This window comes from Pteropus vampyrus, unplaced genomic scaffold, assembly GCF_000151845.1.
Source record: "Pteropus vampyrus isolate Shadow unplaced genomic scaffold, Pvam_2.0 Scaffold54, whole genome shotgun sequence".
NCBI classification, from domain to species: Eukaryota; Metazoa; Chordata; class Mammalia; order Chiroptera; family Pteropodidae; genus Pteropus; species Pteropus vampyrus.
In genome coordinates this window covers 3,087,722-3,112,410 of record NW_011888835.1, presented here as the reverse complement: position 1 = coordinate 3,112,410, position 24,689 = coordinate 3,087,722, and the positions used below count along the sequence as shown (strand labels likewise).

At 31.6% G+C, this 24,689-nt stretch overlaps 1 protein-coding gene and 1 pseudogene across 1 annotated transcript in view; both read left to right on the top strand.

Annotated features, from left to right (window-relative positions):
• The window catches only part of CSMD3 (CUB and Sushi multiple domains 3), a 1,080,109-nt gene that overhangs the window by 43,766 nt on the left and 1,011,654 nt on the right, over nt 1-24,689 (top strand). The gene's annotated exons all lie outside the window — the stretch shown is intronic.
• LOC111739839 lies at nt 23,911-24,028 on the top strand (annotated as a pseudogene).

Below are 24,689 nucleotides of genomic sequence, written 5' to 3'. Positions count from 1 at the left end.
TAAAATATTAATATTGAGCTTAGAATACAGAAAGACTAATTTATCCTGACAGGTTTTTTCAATTTTGTGCCTTTAATAAATCTGTTTCTTTTCGTCATTTATATTTTATAAAGGATGAAGGATGAAGTTAGTTTCAGTGAATGACCTTCAATTTGAAACAACTTTGGAGGGGGTGCTTGGTTTTTCAGATGACAACTTAATAATTAAGGAGCTATAATATATTATGATCTATGAGGAGTACAAGATAAGTTGTCGCACCCTGTGGTTAAGGCTCATAGTGAAATGAAGGAGAAAGGCATGTACCTGAAACAAAGTAGAATTAGAGAAGAAGGGGGTGGCGGCATTCTTACTAGAAATCTGGGAAAATATTCTAAAGGAAATATTATTTGGGAGCAATGCCGAAGGTTAGTGATATCTTGTAGAGGGGACAGGAGGAAGGGCATTCAAGTATTGAAAAAAGCAAAAATCTTTTCTAAGACTGGATAGGTACAGTGCATGTGTAACCTGAGGAGCATAGTGTGATTGGAAAGATAAAGGAAGTTGCAGCCAGAACATAGAGGGTTTTGTGTGCCACAATATTATCTTTTATTATCATGGAAGAAAGAAAACTACATGTATGTATTTAAATTCGGAGGGGACCTGCACTAATTTGGGATAAGAAGATAAATGATGTTAGGAATAGTGAAGTGAAGGAGCAATGACGATAGGTAAGGATAGCAGATAAGGAAAATGAATGCTTTGACAGTTACTTAGGTCAGACGTATGAAGTCCTGAACTGGGGATGAAGTATGTATAGGCATCAAAAATATATAGAAGATCATTAAAGTGAATTTTAAAAAAAACTGACAGATATGTGGGGAAGCAGTTGAAGATGACATGGAATGCTAGTTTAAGTGACTCAGAATGGCAAAATAACAATGATGGAAAACAATATAATTTAGATTTTTTTCAATGCATGTTTCTCTTATTTCATATTATTGCTCTCATTGAAAACATTATCATTCTCATTTATTATTTCATTGACAATTTTAATTTTATAAGCCATCCAAAATATTGTTACTGTCTCCAAATTTTCAACTTCACATCTGCTATTATTACTCTCTATAATGTCACCTCTATTTGTTTAAAAAAGGGACATTGAAATGAAACTAACACCCTTGATCCACTTCAAATTTTCTCCCTATCTTTGGTGTTCTTATTTAACTTTAAATTCTGTCATTGAAAAATAAATGTTTTTTGTAGTCTGAACAAACTCAATTTATTTATTTTTTAATTATTATTACTATTCCCAACTGCCTGGTTCTATTTTATATAATCCTATTCATTATCCTCTTTTCCATTTTTTTCTCTCTTAAATGAGTCTTCCTCTTTTCAACATATATGAGCAGGAGTCCCAGCCAAATACATTTGTCCTTGCTTCTAACATTCTGTTAAATGGCTAACATATCATTCTTGTTCTTTGTCAACCTTCTTGAAAAGTTGACACCAATCATTTCCAATTTGTTTCTTCATTAATAATTTCTTATTGTTTGCTATATGGCTGCTCTCTCACAATCTTAGAGAAACTGTTATACTCAAGGCCCTAAACATCCTTGGCTTGCTGGCAGTATTGTATATTTTAGCATTCTTAACATTCTTTATGTCCCGTGCATACTGATGGCTTTGGCAGTTCCTCTTCTTCCTTCTGTTAGCCTGAATGGCTGCCTTCTTTTCCTACATCGTTTCCTTGATTAACTGTATCTCTTTTACAACTTCAGCTGTGTTCCAGATCAGTCTCTCTCTCTCTCTCTCTCTCTCTTCCCCCTCATTTTTCATGCTTTTGCAGTCGCCACCTTTCCTTTTACTCTTTTATTATCTTTATATTTACATTTACATTTCCAAGTCTGTTTCTGGAGGTTCAACTCCTTACTCAAACTCAATGCAATTTTTTTTTTTTTTTTTTTTAAATAAAGACACCTCTGTCTTCGGCACTCAGGACTGAAGCCATCTTTAATTTGTCTCAGGTTTTTGTCCTCCATATCCAATTACGTCCATGGGATTTACCTATGCTTACTTTATTAATCAGTTCTGTTTGCCAAATAGTTCCGGTTCTCCCTGCGTCAGGACACACGGGAACGGCAGGATCTCACTCCCTGATCTTTTTGTAGTTAAAAAATGTGAGGTCAAGGTTGTGTTCATGTACTCCTTCTGGGCCAAAGCATTCAATTTTCTGGTGTGAGATGATAAAGAGCTCTGTTTCCTTTTCCGGAGTTACTAGCACTATTCAAAATGACGACTGGGTTTCTGAGTATCTGATAAGAGACGTCTCATGATGGATACATTGAACATATGAGAACTATATCTTTGTTCTTGTAAGTAACTGGCATTTGGGAACTTTGTTTTATAGAATAACACAGTTTATACTATATGATAAACGTGTTCTTTTCCCAATATTTAAGACCACCACACTATTTTAACTTCATATTGCCCAGTCAGTAACCTATTTCTGGAAAAATATCTCACCCCCCAAATCTGTAGCTTGAACCATTCATTTCTGCCTTCTCGTCATTGACAATTTTAATGTTACAATTGTTTTTGGTAAGGATTTCCCTTCCTTATTGATTTTTTAGTCATTTTTACTCAGTATAGAAATTAATGAGAAAAAAAGCTATATTCATGAAGTCTTTTCTGATGGTGTTCATTAGTTTATTCAATGAATATCAAATACCTGCTATATGCTATAAGTGGGTCTTGCAGCATTGAATAAAACATTTAAAAGTTTCTGCCCTTATGTAGAATATATTCTAGTGCCATTTAAAATGGGAGAAAATTTGTAATCAACTTAAATGTCAAAGAGCCTAGAGCGTAGAATAGTTTATGACATACTAGCTTATTGAAATGTTGTGCAATATTTAAGATGATGCTTCTTAGCACTAAGTTAACAGCATAATTCAGTGGCTAAGAATGTAGGCTTTGAAGTCATATTCAAATATCAGTTGTCTTTTCTACTAGATCAGCCCAAGATTTACTTGTAAAATGTGAACAGCAATAGTACCTACTAAAATATTGTTGTGAGTATTCAAAATGATCATCTATGTAAATGCCTGGAATATAGCAGATATTATAATTGTTTTCAAAAATTAATATGTGAACATTCTCAATGAAACAAAACTAAATATAAAATGTAGCATCAAAACTTTATTATCTTAGTTAAATAATCCCCTAAACATTAAAAAATTTATAGACCATATTATTTGTTTTGAATATTCTTACACTATTTCTTTTATATCTTGAAGATTTTACCATAAAACACATACAGTAATAGATTCTGGACAATAAAAATAAATACTAGATGATATATTACTTATATATTTTCTTTATGAAGATAACATATTTTTGTTATTCTCTGTCTTATTTCAAACAAAGTATATTTACAACATCTGATTCTGCATGGTCAAAGTAACATACATTTTCCTAACTTTCTTATTCTGTTTTATAGAAGAATAATGCTACCAAATGTTGGCTCAAATACATAATTAAGGAAGAAATCTGCCAAAACCATAAAATTGTAAAGTATCATGAAATTATAATTTTGTAACCACAGGTCTTTCATGGCATTGGCAGTGCAAACTGTGTCTTGAGAACCAAAAATGATAAGTATTGCCTATTTTATTTTTACCTTTTATTCCTTGACACATTGTAAAATAAGATCTTAAAATACTCTAAATAAAGGGCAGTGAATATCAATGCCTGTAGTTTAATCCTGTCCATTGGACTAGGAAAGCAAGCACACATGGAATAATTCCTATTATGTTTCCTTTCCCACTATGAAGGACCTAATAGAACTTGGAAACATGACAGTAAATATCTTTAAAATATACAAATTGAAATTTCATTTTTAAATACAGAAACTATAAAAAAGTTGGTATTTGAATCATTTAACATAGTAATAATAAGTGAAATATAGACGAGTTACCCACATGTGTATATTGAGAGCAAATCATTTTTTTAAGTATGAACAAGTGAAGAGTTCTTTTACATAAATTTTAGCATTGCTAACTATAAGTTTTTTTAAAAATGAATCCTCTCAAGCAATACTATTAACCACATTTTAAAAAGGCATACTAATATTGGTACAACCACTATGGAAAACAGTACGGAGGTTCCTCAAAAAACTAAGAATTGATCTACCATATGATCCAGCAATCCCTCTCCTGGGTATTTACCCCAAAGACTTGAAAACCCATATCAGAAAAGATATTTGCACATCACTGTTCATAGCAGCATTATTCACAGTGGCCAGGACATGGAAGCAACCGAAGTATCCTATGATAGATGATTGGATAAAGAAGCTATGGTATATATATACAATGGAATTTTACTCAGCCATAAGAAGAGATGAAATACAGCCATTTGCAACAACATGAATGGGCCTCAAGGTAATCATGCTAAGCAAAATAAGCCAGACAGAAAAAGTTGAAAATCATATTACATCATTTATATGTGGGATATAAACCTAAAAGCAACAAAAGAACAGGACAAACAGAGACTCATGAACATGGACTATAGGCTAGTGGTTACCAGAGTGTAGGGGGTGTGGGGAGGGGAGAGGTAGACGGGGTAAAGGGAGTTAAATATGTAGTGACAGAAAGAAATCTAACTATGGGAGGTGAACACAGTGTAAATATATATATGCCTTACTGTTAAAGTGTATAGCTGAAACTTATTGGATTTAGTTAACCAATGTCACCATAAAAAATTTAAAAAGGCATACTATTTATAGAATTATGGGATCTGAGAATTGAAAAATATTTAAACATGTTTATTTCAATGTCTCATCCAATGCAGATGCCTTCCGTTAATATTCTTTACAGTATTTCTCAGGTTTTATCTCATTTAAAATATCAGGATTTTTATGTGTTTTATTTTTCTAATCCTCACAGTTTGCTCTTCTAAATGTTTAGAGTATCATTATATTTCACTTGACATACAGTGCTTTCATAAAGCTTGCATTAGCTTTATTTTTCAATTAGTTGAAATCTATTAGTGTTTGTTGTCTGGTAACTGATAGTCATGTGGATTATTGTTGGTCCAGTTAAATTTAACTAACAATGACAAATTCTCCCCAATTCAAAAATAAAAAACTTAATTGATATAGATAACTCTTAACCTAATTTCCAGCTTATAACAAATATACATCTAGTGGAAATTTTCGGAAACTTTGAACCTCTAATTCCTGACTTTGTGTCATGCTTAATATACAGTGAAGCTCTAAAACTCAGCATTTCCTTCAACATGATATTTTCCTAGGTTTGTTTCCATATCAGTGCTTATAAAGACAATAATTCCATGAACACACATGTACTACTATTATCCACTTATTTCTCTTCTCCTTGGCCATTTTCATTATTTTCCCCCAAATGTTGAAGTCTACAAATGCATGTGTTAGAAATGTTGAAGATTTGTAGTACCCCAAAAAGTGGTGCACAAAAGATGCAAAAAATGTTAAAGCATTATTTTTTATGTAGTCACTTTTTTAATCCAAGAGTCAAAAAAAAAAAAAAAACCCGGAAAAAATGGCTAAAAAAATGTGATATCTTTCAGCTCAACAGATTTATTTTGTGTCCATTTTCACGGTATTAGCCAGAAGTAGGGGGACACTGTTAGCCTGAAAAAAAATATTTTGATCATTAGTCCCAGAATTTAGTTTTGTGAATTTTATGTTTTTCTTGGCTTTCTAATTACTCTATTTTGAAGAGGCCACATCATAGCTCTTTAGCCAGATGCAATTTTTAACTGAATAAATTTTTCTAAAGCATACAAATATTTTTTAACATGGCTAAAACATTTATTTTGACACAGTATATTTATTAATGAACATTGTCTTAATTTTGCAAAGTTAATATTGCATACAACCTTGGCTAATCCAAATAGAGTTATCAGAGTACATTTTAAACAAAGCCAAAATTCTATCAAGATTTTCTTTCAGAATATTACAAAAGTTGTTATTTAGAATTTAACAAACAGTTAGATCTTTACAGAATAGAGATAAATATAATTGTAACCATTCCAAATAATCAGAAATGTATGCAAAATATTTATAAATCATTTTTTGTGTGTTTAAAGACATTCATGTTTTCCTCTAAATAGATTAATTAAAATAAAATTCATGTACTAGATAATTCGTTCCTTTAAAACATAAATTCATCGCATTTTAGTTTGTTGATGGGGCCCCATAGACATCACTGAAATCCAATTTTAGAATATTTTCCCCTACCCAAAAGAAATCTTTTACCTATTAGTATTCTCTCACCATCCTCCACCCGCTTCCCATCCCCTCCCAACAGATACTGATTAATGTTCTGTCCTTTACATTGTCTATTCGTGACATTTCATATAAATGTAGTTATGAAATATGCAAGTTTTTGGTAACTGGAATTTTAAACTTATCATAAGGCTTTCAATGTTCATTCGTTGTATAGCATTTTACTTATTTATTCATCAGTTAATGAACATTTACATTGTTCTACTTTTTGGCCATGAGAACAATGCTGCTATGAACATTTGTGTACAAGGTCTTCTATAAATACATATTTTCATTTTTCTTATATACAGACTTAGGAGTGGAATTGTGTTAGAAAGTAATTCTGATTAACTTTGTGAGGAATTATAAAAATTTTTCCCAAAGTACTGTATTGTTTTATATTCCCACCAGCAACATGAATGAGGGTTCTAATTTCTCCATATTCTCACCAAAACTTATCAACTTTTCGATTATAGGCATAGTAATGGATGTGGTTTTGATTTTTATTTCCCTAATGACTAATGATGCTGAATTCCCTTTTCTTTTCCATGCAACAAAAAGAAATTTTCACAGTAAGACTGTTCTGAAATCATCTTTTTGGTCCTTGTCCATCAACTTTCTCCCACCCCTTCACACATTTAAGCTTACTCTTCATTCCTTCGAAGCTTTAGATCATACATTTCTTTTAGAATCAGAAAATATTTTTATTTAAATTTGACCTTGATCAGGAAGTCATGACTGGAAAATAAATAGATCTATATTTTTATATATCTGAAGTGCTGTTGGGACAGAATATTTGTGGCCCGCATGAAAAGAAGGCTACTCTATTGAAAGACACTAATTATATAGACGACTTTAGAAGAATAGTAAATAGTATTCCAGAAAAAAATAAAGAAATACACAGTGTTTTGGGTGGGAAAAACCATTAGTAAAACATGCCACTTCTGAAATAATCTATAACATTAATGCCACTTCAATTGAAATAGCAACAGGATTTTTGTTGTGTTGACTTGGCAATTATTCTAAATGATTTAATCAGAATAATCCACTCTTAAATGTAGATAAGATAATTCTGAAAAATAAAAATATGAACTTGACTTACCAGAAGATTTACTATAAAGTTGCAGAAATTAAACTGTGTTATTGGTGCAATAATAATACATAGAACAATGAAACAGAATAGAGTCCAGATAAAAATGCACATTATAGCATTTCAAGTCAGTGGAGAAAGAATGGTCTATTCACTAAATGACTTTGAAATAATTGGCTATCCATTTGGAGGGAAAATTAATGTATCTGTCTCAAACCTTAAGCAAAATGAATTTCAGCTAGATTAATAATCCAAATGTAAAGAATGAAACTATGAAATTACTAGAAGACAAAATAGAAGAAAATTTTGTAATCTTAGGTTTCGGGGAAAGTCTCCCAAGATATCAAATTCCAGGTCCATAGTTAACAATGTTTTATAACATTTACTATGAGCCAGCACTGTTCCAAACCTATGACAAATATCAACACACTTAATTCTCATAGCCCTGTAAGTTAAAGTTCTATAATTATCCCCATTTTACAGATGAAAAAATTTAGAAACAGTTAAGTAACTTGCTCAGGGTCACGCAATAGAAAGAGGCAAAGCTTGTGTTTGAATACAGCAGTCAAGCTCCAGAGTCTGTGTACTTAATGCACGCACTTTACTTCAAAAAGACTTAGAAAATCAAAATATAAATAAATGAAAAAAGACAAAGTGAAGGAAAATCCTTGCAACACATGTAAACATACAAGCAGGCTAGAAAGAGTACTTACAAATTAATAAGATGAAGGCAACAAAGTGAAAAAATCCAATAAAAAAATGGATAAAGAATAGGAAGAGGTAATAAAGAAGAAATGTAAATGTCTAGAAAACATAGGAAATGTTCTTCATGTTCATAATAATCAGGGTAAGACAAATTAAATGAAGGAGATAGTTTTCACCAAACGGATTGGAAAAACGAAATAAGATTGGCAAAATCTAGTATTAGGATCGTTGATACAACCTTTCTAGAGGGCAGTTTTTCCAGTTCCTATCAAAATTTTAAATTATCATTTTCCATCTAGTATTTATTCATTTATTCTTTCAATAAATAATTATTTGAGCCTTTTTAGGTGCCGGGCACTATCCTATGTGCCGAGAATAAAATAATGAAGATAAGATCTCTCTCATGCACTTTATATTTTAAATAAGAGAGATAGACAATAAAAAAAATTAATGAAATAAATAAGTTATCTCATAGTAGTCTTATAGAAAAATTAAAAAGTGTGATTTCATAGAGGATGACTGAATTTCTTATGTTCTCTGTGTTATCAATTTATTCTACAAATATAGAGAACTTCTGTGGTGCTCCTGAAAAGAGACTATTCCTCTGAATATTACAATTTGGTACCAATTTACCAGCTGATTAAAAATTTATTCAGAAAGTTACTATGCTTTGTATGTAAGACATACAAAGATACCAAAAAAAAAAAAAATCTTAGCACTTGAAGATCTCGCAGTTCATTTCAAAAAAAGTATTCAAGAATTTATTCACTAATCAAGTTAATAGATGTCAAATAATGAAATCTTGAAAAATATATGGAGTATATATTAACTTATTGTGTACTAGAATGGAAGTAAAACATCACAAATAATATTTAGCTCAAACCTACATGCTATAGTATTGGTAATTTAGCAACTGATCAGTTGCTCTTCAGTAGAATGCTTTACTAAAATTTTGAGATTTCTTCTGAGCACATAATGGTACCTGTGTGACCCATAGTTCTCATATGGAGAACAAGGTCTTCTGAGTCATTTAAGAGCTCTATGGTATTACATATAGTAACCACTTAAAAAATGATTTCCAATAGGAATTTTGTTTACTAAAAAGTCTGAGCATTCTGAGATGCATTTAAGCATAATTAAATCCTTTTTCCAAGTCACCCCTTAGAGAGTTGTTTAAAAGAAGGAAATATAGCATACTTAATTTAATTAACTATGACATGGTTAGTGGTGTGGACATCGATAGTCATTTGGAGTTTCTCTTCTCACTGATTTTAATTTAGTAAGAAGAAAATCAATTGCTATTGTTGGCAGGAAGGAACTGAAACCCAAGCGGACTTCTTTTCCAAGACCCAGCTACCACTGACTCTGAACAGACGTTTGAGTAGAAAAAGGACCTTCATAATATAGGAACTTTTTTAATAGAAAGCATTACTAATTAAAGGTAGTTTTGAATTAAACAACAGAAAGTAAAACTTTATTTGGCAAGGGTATAAGATTAGAATAATAATGATGAAATGAGACTCAGTAAGTAGAGTAAGTTAAATGCCAGGAAATTTACTGTCTGTAAAGGCTATACAGAAATAACTATTAAATAATCACACATTTTCTTTAATACTTCTTTCAAATTTTTTATTTTTAAGATAAGGCAGTCAAATCAGGTATTGATATAAAGAATCTCTGTCTCATGAAAGTCATGGAGAGAGAGGTTAATAGATCGCTTCTTAATATTAACTATTTATTGTATTGTGTTTGATGCCATATTTTTCTAATTTGTTTGAAAAAGCCATAATAATTTTTTAAAAATATTAGTCACTAAAATAGTATCACATTGGATATATCCAAAGGGAATATATATAGCCGTTATACATTTTTGCCATTTCTTGAACATATATCTTGCTATTTCATGCCTTCATACCTTTAGATTTGGGTTTTCTTTGTGTAATAAATATACCACTCTTTGTCTTCTCAGCTTCCAATTCCAAGTCATCTTTAAGGTCAAACTCAAAGTCACATCTTACCCAAAACCTTCCCAGAATCTTTTAGGCAATTCTTTATTCTGATTTTCTTGATACTTTGTTAATACCTTAACTACAGTTCTTAATATGATTATGTTTTTATTGATTCCTTTCAAGGTACTCAATTTCTTGAAGATGGAGTTTATGGCTTTCATCTATGAGTATTATCATATAGCAATATTTTTTCACTTAGTAGGCAAATATTCATAACTAGAAGAGTACAAAGACACCTGAGATTGTAGCTTAGAAAATAATGTTATAAATTTAGCTCACAATTTTCCCTTGCTACACTATAGTGGAAAACACTTTGGAATCTTATGTTATTTAGCATTTTAATAAAATTTTCCCTATAACCCACACTTATATTTTAGAGATATAAACTCAATCTGAATGGATTAAATGACCAAAATAGCATTTCTTGATTTTGTTTCAAGGAACACAAAGTTAATAGGTGTTCAGTGAAAAAGGATTTCAAAGGACAAGTTTGTTTTAATCACACTAAATACAATAGTTTCCTTATTTTTGGAAATTCACAGTGCACAGTAGTATATAAGAGCAAGAATCCTGTTTAACTCAGCATTTCTCAATGTGTTTGATCATGAAAACTTTGTGTGCGTGTGTGTGTGATTCAACAAACAATGGAATTCTTTAGCATCTATTTATTAAAAAGCTAGAATATATTTATTATTGCCAGCAAGCTCTCTGGGGACAAAATCATCGCCAGAATTCATAGTCTATACATTCTAAGGGTACTTTAAAACTGCAAAGATGTGTTATTATTAAACCTTTCTTTATAAAATAAAGTGTTTTACAAAATGCTTAATAATATATTATTTTACTTGATATTATAAATATGTGTCTGGGAGTCTGCTTCATTTTTCAGATAGATGCAGTGACAAAGAATTCCCCAAAATTAAATGTGCCTATTCGGTGATTTTTTTATAAAAACAGAATTGATAATAATAATTTTCTTAACCTTGAAAGAATCTCCAACCATGAGTTCTTTTCGTTGTCTATATGTAGATAACCTAACACAAATAAATCGAATGGCTTTTATTATCTATTGTAATGTATTTGTGCTTTCAAGTTGTGTTTATTATCCTTGGAGTTAAATGAAGTTGCACCAACTGTGAAACTGCCATTGAGCTGTCTCTTTTTCCTTCTCTAATAATGAAACAAGAATTGGTAATCTATAAGCAGCATCATTTGCCCACTCTAACCTTGAGAAGACTGCATTTCAATTTCTTCTCAATATATTCAACCTTATCATGAGACATATTCATAATGCTTTCTCAAGCTTTATTTTTCTTTTCAGGTTAAATACCTCCGTCACTATATAGGATGAGATGACTTTTTAAAATAATGTTTATTTGTTTTCACCTGATCAGTTATTTTTCTGTCTTGTGTATATGTCTTTATGACTTTTTCAGTGAATAGTCTATGAGCCTCCCTGATTTTTTGATTGTTGTGCAATAAAAAGGGAGATCAAAAGGTCGTGTCTACTAAGCTTTCAAAAAGCTGCTTAACAAAAATCTCAGGTTATCAACAGTATTTTTGAAACGCAATATGCCCTTCAGATTCTATGGTGTACAGAAACAAAGCATAAGCCATAAGTCTCGTTCCTGACATATAGAGATATAAATGCATAATTTAAAGGATGCTTATATGATACACAGTAACATTACACATTCTTACACCAAAGTAGTTAATTATACAACAAATTAGAAAATATAGCATACATAAAAACATATATGAAAATGGGGGCAAAAAAAAGAAGAAAATATTCAGTGTGCAATAAAAAGACTAGAAAGTCATCACCAACTCATAATTCTGCAAAGGATTTTCTTTCTGAGTTGTTGTCTCCTTGCTGGTGACTTTGTAGGTTTCATGTGAGACTCATCTGAGATAATAAATATGAAAGCATTTAAGAAGCTTTAACTTCTATAAACATGTAAAATATTTGAATCATTACCTATAAGTTCATGGATCATTTCCTGAATACTTGTTGACAAATAATCATTATAGTGATAAGATCCTGAATTTATTTTATATTCATCTTTTAATAACTTGGAATCTAGTGATCTCACATAATTCTAGAAATCAGTATATTATTCAGGTTAATAATGTAATAATACAACATGCACAGAAGATTTCCTCCTATTCTATCTTTTACTTTGGTTATGTTATTTAATTTCTCTGTGCTCATTTCTTCATCTATAAAGTGGAGATGATAGTATAGTTTATCTCATAGGGTTTTTGTTAAGATTAAATAATTTAATATAAGTAAAATGCTTAAGAACTGTTCCTGTCACATGGAATACACTAAAAATCTGTTAGCTACTCTTGTTGGTGTTATGTTCCAAGATTAGATGCTATTTTAACATCATAAAACACCCTAAAATAGGAACAAAGGAAGTAAATCTCCTGGAGCTAAATTGTATCTGAATCCCAGTCTTTTTTCCATAATGTATCTAGGACACCTTAGTTCTCTATTACTCCCTTTTGCCTTGTCCCCCTTCTCCTGTCAACTCCTGAGAAATGGAGGGGAACTGTATCAACACTTTTTGCTGATTTGGTATAAGAAACATTTACCTCTTTTAATATATAATTCTGTATTATTTGTGGGTCAATATTCTCTATTTCAGCTGTAATCTAGACCAAACAGCACTTTAGACAAAAGATTGCATAATAATTTGTATAATAATTTGTTTTTAGAGTGATTTCCAGCAAGAGTTTGAGCACTGGTTCTGCCAATTACTAGGTATGACACCTTTTTATCTATTTTATCCTATATTACTAGTGGTCATAATAAGAGTACTTAGATTAGATTTGGAACTTTAGAAAAAAAGTTTCATATAGTAAAACTTCACGTTTACTCAAGAGATCTATTTACTAATTAAAAGATCCCTCAAACTAGTCATAACTTCCAATAATTTCTTAATGTCATGCATTGTCAGAGTTATGACAACACTTTTCAAATTTAAATAAATTACTTCTAAAGCCAAGGAACTCTGTGAGGAATTTATGCAAAGTCTCATGTACTAACTAATTATCCCATGTTACTACCATGGGAAACCAACTGGAGCATTTATACATATTTGATTTGCTTTCTAATTACTACAAAGGTTCATCATAATAAGCCAATCTGAGGAACACTTGCAATATTTGGACACTTGAAATGTGCATAGGTAGTGCCTGTTTTTAGCAGCTATATCTAGAATAACTTTTGCTTCATTTATTATGGATCTTCTATAGCATAGTTTCTTAATCTAAATATTTCTCTCAAATAGAAATATCTAACTATGATTTTGCTAAACTCATCTATGTTGTTCCTGTTTCTCTAATGCATAAGGCTTTTCCACTTCAGGAAGATCTAGGTGCTTTTCCAGTTCTGCTGCCAATGTAAAGAAACTTTTCCTTAGCTCTCCAAATGTGGAGCTTCCTTTTGAAATGTTATTTTGCAGTCACAGGACTAGGTTCTTTTTTTTTATGTTTTCAGTTATTTCATATGCCTTTTTTTTAGTAAAATTATTTGGGTGACATAGGTAATAAAATCAAATATAGGATTTGTTACAATTCAGTAATATGTTATATGTATATTGCATTGTGTATTCACTACCCAAAGTTAAATTTCCTTCCATCACCAAATATTTGACTCCTTTTCCCTTATCTACCACTACCTTCATCCCCCGTGATTTCTTTTAGGATTCTCAAGCTTTCAGATCTATAAATAGGTCCCAGAGAAGTTTCACAATATTGTTTTAGAAATAAAAGTATTTAAAATATATAAATATTCATAAAGGAACAACCAAAGGATAATGTCTATTTGAATACATCAAGTTAGTCATTTTTTTAATCAAGAATTGTGAGTTCTTTTAAGTGACAGATCCTTGGTTGAACTGAAGGCCATATATGGAAAGAGTAAAACAAGACATTTGTCCATTAATTTTACTAATCTTTAAAGGAGTATTATTTTCCATAATTACAAAATGTCATGTGAAAGTCTGAAGAGGGTCTCAATGTGGCAGTGGAAAAAACTGAATAAATAAATCAATAATCTTAAAATGTGAAAAGCTCTGTAATGGAGAGAAATAGAAAGTGCAGCAAGAGTATTCTGGAACTTAATTAGAGCACATTCCACATAGAAAGTGACTTTTTTCCTGGGTCTTAAAGTATAAGAACAATTCTTTAAATTAAGAAGTTGGGAGGGGAAATTACATAAAAAGGAAACAGCACAAATGAATGAAATGCTGTGTTGAGATCATTTTGGCATTATTGTGTTAGGTGTATAGATGTGGGGGCTGTGACAGATTTGAAAGGTAAGGCAGATGTAATAAACTCAGAAGACTGAAATAAATGAGCTTTGATTGGAGATCTATTATTGGCAAGATAATTTAAAATCATTATTTTATCTAATATTTACACAGATTTAACAAGGTAGATATTATGACTCATTATTTAAACATGAAAAATCTGAAGTGTATATAGAGGTTTAGAATTTCCCAAGGACTCATAGCTAAAGAACTGTAGAACTGGATCCAAAGCCTGGAATAATATTTACCCACAGAGCTTGCCCTGTTTGCACCTCATGTAAGGCCTCAAGAAGTTCATTATCAAGTGTAAAGAATGGATTGAAAAGAATCTAATATTAAATAATAGGTATATTATTAAATAGAAAACGTGAAGTCACCACATATTTTTAACATGAGAGTGGCATTATCAGCCTAGGTTTTATAAGACAACTCTGGTAGCTATATAGACAAAAGAAAAGAGAAAGGGAATCTAGAGCAAGGAGGATGAAGGAGAAAACAATAGCAATAATAATTAACAGTTATTGAACATTAATTGTGAGTCAGTCATTATGCTAACAATCTACAGATTCTCATTTAATACTCAACAAAATCTTTTTACTATGCTCACTTTTCAAATATGAAAAAGTGACCAGTTATTCAAGGTCTGTATCAATTTGAGCCCTAAAAAATCCTTTCAGGAAGTTTCATCTAGTACGAACTAAGATTATTGGTTGCTTAGGTCTTGAATTGGTTAAGTAATTCACCCAAGATCAAACAACTGGTACATTGTAAAGGATTTCAGTTCAGATAGTCTTACTTTGGAAACATGTATGTTCTTGGGCAAGTTACTTAATCTTTTTATGATTTAGTTTCTTCAAGGGCCAAGGAAAGATAACATCAATTTCCAACTTATAGAGTGTTTTGACGATGAAAATAAAATGATGTGATCCATACAAACGTTTAGGCCAGTGTATGGAACATCAGATACATGTTAGCCATTCATGACTGCTCTATTTTTACATGGATTTTCTGTAGGCAAAATAAGAAAATAAACTCATGATAGAGAACAAAGTAAATTAAGCGCCCAAGCTTTTTTTTCAGGGGGGGAGGGGGGAGGATTGTTTTTGTTTTTATTGTTGTTGCTCCTTTTAGCTTTACAGATTGACTAGATAGTAACTCCATTAATTTAGGAAGAACTTGAAGAGGCATAGATTTACTTGTGAGAAATAATAAAATTTGTGCTTAAAATACTGTATTTGAAGTGTAAAAGAACATTCATTTTGTCCTAAATGTGTATGCTTAGTCTATTTCAGCCCATTAATAGTAGAAATTAGCAGCAGATGGACAGGTCTTCATAATCCTGAATAATACAAGTTTAATATTAATTCCAGTGGCCTTTTTTATCTCATTAACAACTTTGATGTGGTAAGTTGCCATTTTACACCTTGATTTATTTTCATAAATATCACCCAGTAATGAGGCAGAGGAAGAAAAAGAGAATTGGAAGAGGAGTGACTGTATCTTCAAAGACAGCTGTAACTCAGAAATTTCCAGTGCTCATGTATTCACGCTATAATCATTCCCTCTGTGCTTTAGAACTCATGATAAACAGGTATCTTACTTGATTACCAAATATGTCTCAGGAGCTAATATCTGTGTGCTAAAAATATCTCTGAAATGGAAGTCAATGAAGATAAAATTGTGAAAAGAGCAATTCAAATAGCTGAAGATGCCTTTTCTGAAAGGAATGCATGCTGGTAAATTCAGAACTTTAGCAACCATAATCATGTAAATGTTTCTCCTAGGATTGAATTTCCTTGATGATAATTTTGTTAGTTTGGTAGTCTATTTTAAAGGCCATAGTACACATATTCAATTCAGTGCAACAACCATGTCTGGGTATCTATGATGTGTCAGACATTGGTTTAAGTGCTGTGAATTAAAAATTAAATAAAATATTTAGGGTGTCATTTTCCTACTCAAACTCAGATGGTTCAGAAAAGGCACCAGGTAACTATAATTTGATGAGATAAAGTGCCATGTAAATGGTTGGAAAGTACAAAAGCAAATTAATTATCTTCCATTCAGAATGGTTTTCTCAGGGGATAGTACTACAATGTATTCATTCATCCAATCAAAAACCTGGTTTCTCTCTCTTGTTTTCCACTTCAAATTTATTAACAGCCTTTATCTCCACTATATCCCAGTCATGCTTTTTACTTCATCCTGGTATCATTTTTCATGAGAATAATTATGTTTGCCTCTGGCTCATCTCAATCTTGCTCATAAAATAGAAATATGATTATGGGGTATCCCCTGCTTAAACATCCTATATTTTAGGTATGTGTTACCTATTGTCCTTAGGAGAGCATTTAAAGATAATCAATACTGGTTGAATGAACAATTGAATGAATAAATGAATCTATTAGCTACTGACCTCTTCAGGTTAATCTTTGACATTTCCCCAAAGAGCAAGACATCTAGCCCAAAAGAACTACTAGCTTTATGAATATGCCATGCTCTAGTTTTTCTATATGCTACTGCTCCTCTGCTTTGTTATCTCTTTCAATCACATTCACATTTTGCAGTCCTGTACACCTTCCCATAGATATTTCACTTTCCCTAACCATCCTCAAGAAGATTTTAAATCCTCCTTTCTGTTATACATGTACTATGTCTAATCACTTCTGTTATTACAGTTATACTATTAGTCTTTGAAACTCTTTAAATGACCATGAACAACTTGTGGGCATGAATTTTATCTTATATTCTTAATTCAATCCCTCATGTATTCTTTGAAACATAGTAGGTTACAAGTATATTTGTTGATTATTAAAAGCATGTATAAAGTGAGACAAGTGATGTAGAAGTACTATTGTATTCCTAAAAGTAGAATAATAACAACAATTTCTCAGTCCATTACATTTTACAGTTTACAAAAGTTTTTACAGACATTATCTCATTTCAGTCTCATTGACGTAAGGCCATTTATTATAAAGGTAAAATGTAACTATGCCAAAATGAGAGAAGAAATCGTTTGGGTTTTTTTCCCCCAACTGCTGGATCTTTAACAACTAAACCAGCAAGTATGTGTCCGATTCATGAATGAAAAATAGCTTGAATTTGCTACCCAAACTATCACTTCATTTGTTTTGAATCTTCTTTAAGAGCCAACAGAATGGTCTTCTGATGTAAAGGAACACTTTCAATTCAAAATATTCTTTGCCTTTCCAGATCAAGAAGATAATTTTTCCAAGGTTTAGTTACAAGAAAAGATTCAAAATGTTTCATAATGGATGTGTTCTATATATGCCATCGTTGGATGCTCTCATCCTTTTTGTTTCCCTTTCTTATAAATTTTGGATCATATTTTTTTTGCACAAAGATTTTCTAATTTAGCGTGCTGTGAAGCATTTGAGGTAGCAGTTTGAAGTACAATTTCTAGGCTTAAGCTCCATAGATGGTTGTTCACTGAGACCGAGTTGGGGTTTGTAATTTTATTTTATAAGCATCGCAGGTTATTCTGACCTAGCGATCTGTGGATAGCACTTCAAAAAAAAGATTAGAGAATGTAGCCTAATAACTATGATTGTTACTGAATGTCTATATGATGTTTTTAGGATTAAAATATAAATATCTTTAGGCTTTAGTTTTCTTATTTGTAAAATATGGGAGGGGTTAGACAAATACATACACATAATGAGAGAGAGAGAGAAAGAGAAAGAGAGAGAGAGAAAGAGAGAGAGAGAGAGAGCAAGGGAGGGAGAGACAGAGAGAGAGAGAAATCTTAACAGTATGTGCTGATTATGCTACTGTAAAGGAGTACAGAGATGAATAAATGTAAAAGCTATTGTTTATTAGATGTTTCTTATGTGTGGGCACTGACTTAAATTGTCTTCATTTATCAATTGAATTAATAGTCATAATTACCTTACTTAGTGACATATCTTTCCATTCTCATTTTACAGAAGAGGAAAGTAAGTCAGAGAAGGTACATAATTCGCTCAAGAGCCTATGCTTGTAAATGGTCAAAATAAGATTGAAATCCAAGAAGTCTGCTTTAGAGGCATCCATTTCTCACCCTTAACAACTGTGTTTGGATTCTGCTACCAAAATAAAAAGGCAGAAGAGGAAAGAGAAGAAGAGAATACTGGCACAGCTTCTGCTACATTTCCATATATTTGGGCTTTTCCAAAACATTTTGTATTTTTGGCACAACATTTCTTAAACTGCAACTAAAATTTAAGGCTCTTTCAGAAAAGCCATTAGAATGATGCCATTAAAGATTTTCTACTATCTGACAATACAACTTTATATTTAAAGGTTCATAGTAATGTCTAAGAATCAGGGAAGTTTCAAAATAAAATCTAATAGAAATAAATAGAAAATCCTCATATAATGAAAAACAATCACTACTAAATGTGAAAAAAAACTTCAGTTGGATTTTAATAAAAATGCAAATTAAAACGGTAATAGCAGGACTCATCTTTCCTGAATTGCATCTTTTATTGTTTTCTAGTCTTTTCTTTTATCTCCCCATCCTCTGCCATAAACATTAAATATTCTTGCTTCCCAAGTACAATCTTGGATACTTTATCTTTTTCTACACAGTTCCCTTGGGAGATTTTATCCTCTCTCATTGTTTCAAATAAATGTTAAAGAGTCCACAAATTCCATCTGCAGCCCTGACACCTTCTCTGTGGTGTAAACTCCTATTTAATACTTCTGTCCCCACAAAGTTAAGGCCAAAAAAAGTTAGTCAAAGGCATGGTGTGAAATCAGCACAAGGTTTATAAAGTACCTCTTCTTGATACTGTACTCTTGATCAGTCCTCAAACCTGGCACACTACCCAGGCGGCATCTGTGAATTCAGTGAGGTCATTTTTATTTTATACATTACATCATTACAGCTGGGCATAAGCAAGATCTGTCCTTAATGTTTCAGAACATGGGTAAGTCATCTTATTTCTTTTCTGAATGGATGTGGTTTTCATTTTATTTTTCAAAGTCCTTATTTCTTTTACTTATTAGGATTCTAGAAAAAAATTTTAAGGCCACGTTGGTATATGTGTATACTGATTATTAAGCTATTCTCTAAGCTCCCAATTTATCCATCAGCTTTGCGTAAAGAAAAAAAAATCTAGTCTGTTTTGGGTGTTTGCACTGGGGTTATGCAAACTCAGTTTATCCTTTGCCATCTGGCTTTCTACTAGAATCCATAGATAAGGGTACTAGGGAGTGAATGGAATGGCTGGAGAGAAGAAGGCACTTGATCTCTCTGTTGTTTTGCTTTTCATGGTGATGAAGCGCCACTATGGACTTTCACTTCAGAAATTTCACTTCATTCAATTCTCTAGAATTTTTTAACACTTCCCAAAGCAACCTAATTCCCCTTCTTAGATGTTCACGAACCAGCTGAGTGATGCCCCTTCTTCCGAGATCTGATTTCTAGGTCTTTGGGATTCTTTCAATGAACTTCTGGGTTCTGATAGATCTAAATTCTCCCCTTCGTTTCTTCAGCTCAATGGATAGGAGCTGCTATTATTTCCTATTTGAGGATTCAGTGTTTCACGTTTTCGGGCTTCAACATCTTTTTAATCAATGCTCTATATGTTCCTTCTGTTGAAACACCTAGTGTGATTTTTGTGTTCCTGACTGGATCCTTTCTGATGCACTGTACCGATAGATTCCCATCCAAAAACTTTTTAAAAAACGAATAGCACACTCTCTCAGAGGAAACAGAATTTATTTATAAAACATATTTTGAATGTTCTCCAAATGTCAGACACCTCCGTAAGTGCTAGAGTAGATAAAAATATTTTCTCCAGAATATTATTGTCTAGTAGAGGAGAAAGAGAAGTCAATAATTATAACAGAACATGATCATGGATTCATATTTTTGCTTTAAGGAATGGACATTGGATAAAGCATCAGAACATTCCCTAAAGATTGTGGGAATTTGGGCTAAGAAATGAGTGTTGAGAATTAAGATGAAACATGTACCATAAACATGTGTGTTCCAGGTAGTTTTCTAAAGACTATATGGTGAATCAGTCATATATATAGAAAGTCCCTTTGACAATAGTTTGCAAATGGTTTGAAAGGAGGCAAGACGAAAAGCAGAGGATTAGGAAGTTATGGTAACCCAATCGGTAAGACGCAATGAACACCTGATTGAAGGGAGTGACAGAGGAATGGGGAGAAGGAGATAGAGTCCAAAATTATTAACAATATAGGGCAGAATTGATCAGCCTATGAGAAATCTCCTATCTGGTTCAAATAATTTAAATTTTTGGAAATTTTCTCAAGTATAATAAATAATTCAAAAGTCAATTACCAAATGTCAATTTTCCTAAAATCATAAAATTTTTATTTATTGGACATTATTACCGGATGATCTTCAGACATGCAAAAATTCACATTAACAAACTGAAATTCATTGTGTCTCTCCAAACTTTGTATTCTCAGATCCCTCATCTTGTTGAATTGTGCTATCATCTCTAAAAGCCAGGTGTCTCCTCCTTGCCTCATTCCATTCATCCAGTTCCTCGACTGTCTCTTTCAAATGTGCACCCCTTCATTTCCAATTCTATTGGGGGTCTTGTGTCAAGTCCTTCTTCTAGCTGTAGCATGGACCATTTTAGCAGACTCATAACTGTTCTTGTGCTTTTGTTCATCTTTCTATAAATCTTGAAATTTAGTCTTTCTACAGTACAAATTTGAACAGGTGATTGCTTTGCTTAAAAACTTCTGTCATTTGAGTTGAACCCTTTCTGTCTCTGCACTTTTATGTCTAAATTTTCCTAATTTCTCTATTTTTTGGCAACATTTTAATTTTAATATTTCTTAGCACTTAGATTCTTGCTTTTGTCTTTCTATGCTTGTGTAAATGCTATTCCTTCTCTGTGAAGTGTCTGGTCCTCTTTCTCATTGTGATGCACACCTTCTCTCCCCAGATTCGTTTTGATATCTGTCACATCCTTTGTGAAATTCTATGTTTAACAATTGTATTATTCTTGTATAGATATGCCTAATAAATTTGCTGAATAGAATCACTGGGTTTATGAGACTTGTTATGTAGACTCACAGGATTTTCCCCTTTATTATTACTGCCTGATTCTAATTTTTAGTCATAATTCTGCATTTCAGTATATGACACTAATGTTCAGGAAAAATCTACTAAGTAAAAAATACCTTATTATGTTATGATCCATTTAATTACTTTTTTTACCAAGAAAAATCACAAAAACAATAAAGAGAAACAATACCCCACCCATAAAATAATGAAAAATTTAAATAGAGAAGTCAAAGAAGAAATGTAAAAGGCTAACAATCGTAAAAAATGAATTAAACATTAGGTAAGGAAAAATTGTAATAATTTTTGACTATTTAGTTTTGATTGTTTATAAATCATAACAAATAATGCTAATGAGAATGGTGTGAAATTGAAATTGTCTTAATTCAAAATTCCTGTAAATTTAAATTGGTAAAATATTTTTTGAGAAAAACTTAGCAGTAAGTACAAAATATTTTTAAAAATCACATGTCGCACAAGTGATTCCCCATGCAGGACTCTAAGCAGACATGCAGATATGCAGTACAAGGTGTTGGTTATTATAATATTTATAAGAGTAAAAATTTAAAACAAAACATCCCCAGCAATTGGAAGATGTTTAAGCACATTTTGTTACTTTTAACTATAATTCGATACTTTAAATATATTACTATACTAATATAAACAAAATAAAGAGATATAAATATGAATATACAGTATGGTCATAAGAATACCACAATTACTTACTTGTGAATGGGCAAAAATAAAATAGGAGAGACTTTTAAAATAGGAGCATAGGTGTAGTGGGACAATGGGTATTATTTTCTTATGCTTGTACATTTCCTAAATTTTTCAGATATAACGTCTTTCATAAATTTATATATTACTTCCTTTACCCAAGTGGCTATTTGGTTATTCAATTAATGTGTTTTCGACCTCCCAGACCATATACTACAAAGGGACATAAACTCTTATTCCTCATTGTATCCCCCATAAATAATCATGTGAGAGGCAGTAGGTGCTTTAAATGTTTGTTTAATAAATTAATAATTGGACAATACTTAAAAATTTATTGTAATGAAACTTGAGCTTCCTAGTCCTGCATTTGCTCAAGCCTCTCCAAAAAAACAGAAAAGACCTTAGTAATTTCCTTTTTGCAATATTGCATTTTTTTTCTTAAAACAAGATCCCCCAGCAGAATAATCTTCAGGCCTTAAAATTTGGATCTGTCTCTGCTATTAAATGTTCTTTATTTTCATAAATTTCTCTTCCATATGTTAATGTTCCATTTCCTACAAACTTCTGTATTTCCCCAATATACTATGTATGTTGATTTTTCCCACTTACACTTTAATTATTCTCTGAAAGCTATTTAATTGTGCCTCTTTTTCCACTAGCATCTAAGAAACTATTTTATTTCACCTGTAGTGATAAATTCATTATCAGTTGTGCCAAATAAAGAGAAAAATCTCCTAAAATAATTTGACAACTTTATCGAAGAGAAACATCTATTTTTGAAGTTAAAAAATATTGTGCAAGCTTAGCATTTATATATGGAGACAAAATTTGGATCTATTCCTAGCTGAAGGAGCTGACTGCTCGGAAAAGGCCTGAGGGAAGAAGTGAGAAACAATCTTCTGAGATTTGCCTTTTTTTTTTTTTTTCCTTTTCTTTTTGGCTTATTTGTTTTTCTTAGACTGTAGGACTTCAAGACACTGTTTTCTGGCTGTATCACATATTTTGCAAAGCATTTTGTCTCTTAGTAGCACACATCAAAGACAATATGAGACTATAAAGCATTCCTTGGGCAAGATGGAACTTTCATTTGGTGACTTATTTATAAGTTAAAAGTAATTGCTCCAAATACCAATTTGTTTGATTCACAGAATATGGGAGTAGTTTAAAATCATATTTTTGAGTCATAATGAAAGGTCATATTGGGGCACTTTGGTTTTGAAATTGGATGTGTTAATAAGTTGTGGCTGATATTATTTGCCAGTCCATAGGAAACTGGCAGCAGTTCTTTATCAGAGATTGGAGGAACATTAGGCTTGAATTAATATCCATTTCCATAAAATTGCATTTACAGTGGTACCTCTTTTTCTAATTATTTCTCTTCTTTCTAAATTAAAAAGAACAAAGAGAAAGCAAACAATCATTTATACATATAAATAGTCCAATAAAATATTCAGGAAAATTTAGTTCACAGGTAGGTTATTCTTTTCAAATATATTTTATTCATGAATATTTTATTCATTTATTTGAGAAATTTAAGGCAAATTTGTGATGGCAAATGACTTGAACTGAACTGAAAAAACACATCCAATTAAATAAAAATGTAATAAACACGTGGAAAGATAACTTTCCAAAGAGTGAAATTACAATTCGTAAAACTACTGAAATGAACACATGTTAAAATTTTTATTTTACTTACTAATCAATGAGGGACCAGGTTAAAAAGAAAATCATTCATCTATGGCCATGCCACCTTGAACGTGCCCAATCTCGTTTGATCTCTGAAGCTAAGCAGAGTCGGGCCTGGTAGTACTTGGATGGGAGTTTACCTAGGAAGACCAGGTGCTGTAGGCATTAAAAAGAAATAGTCATTCAAAGAACAGACATATCTATAGAACAGGAATACTGAAATGAATGCATATGGAGGCAAAACTGGAAATCAATTGAACATCTATTGGAAAGGACAGAATTTGCATTGCTATCAGTTTTCTACAACTTGCAGAGTTGTAAAATAGCTTCCATAGAATAGGAATCAGATAAACTAAAGGAGTGTACCCCAGTGTATAAATAATGCATGATTTTCTATTGATGACAAATTTTTCCTACACATGCAAGGCCACTAAAGTAAAAAGTCATTATTTTCTGTTTTGTGGCATAGTAGCATAGTTTGTTTACCCAAATGGGTTCATTTTCTTTATAATTTACTTTTTCCCTTTCTCCCTGTGTTACTATACTCAAATATTCGTTCTGTGTGTGAGAGAGACAGAGAGAAAGAGAGAGAGACCCTTTTTCATTGGCCCATAGTGATTTTTAAATATAAATAAAATGTTATATGCATTTAATGAAACTGAGATGGGCAACTCTCTTTATAGGAGTAGTATAGATTACTGGAAATAATATGTCATTCTAAGTGAATTCGAAGTTCCTTTTAAGTTTTATTATGCCACTTATATTAACAGAAGATTAAAATGGAATCAAAATTGAGAAAATATTGAAAAGGCATATATATAGTATC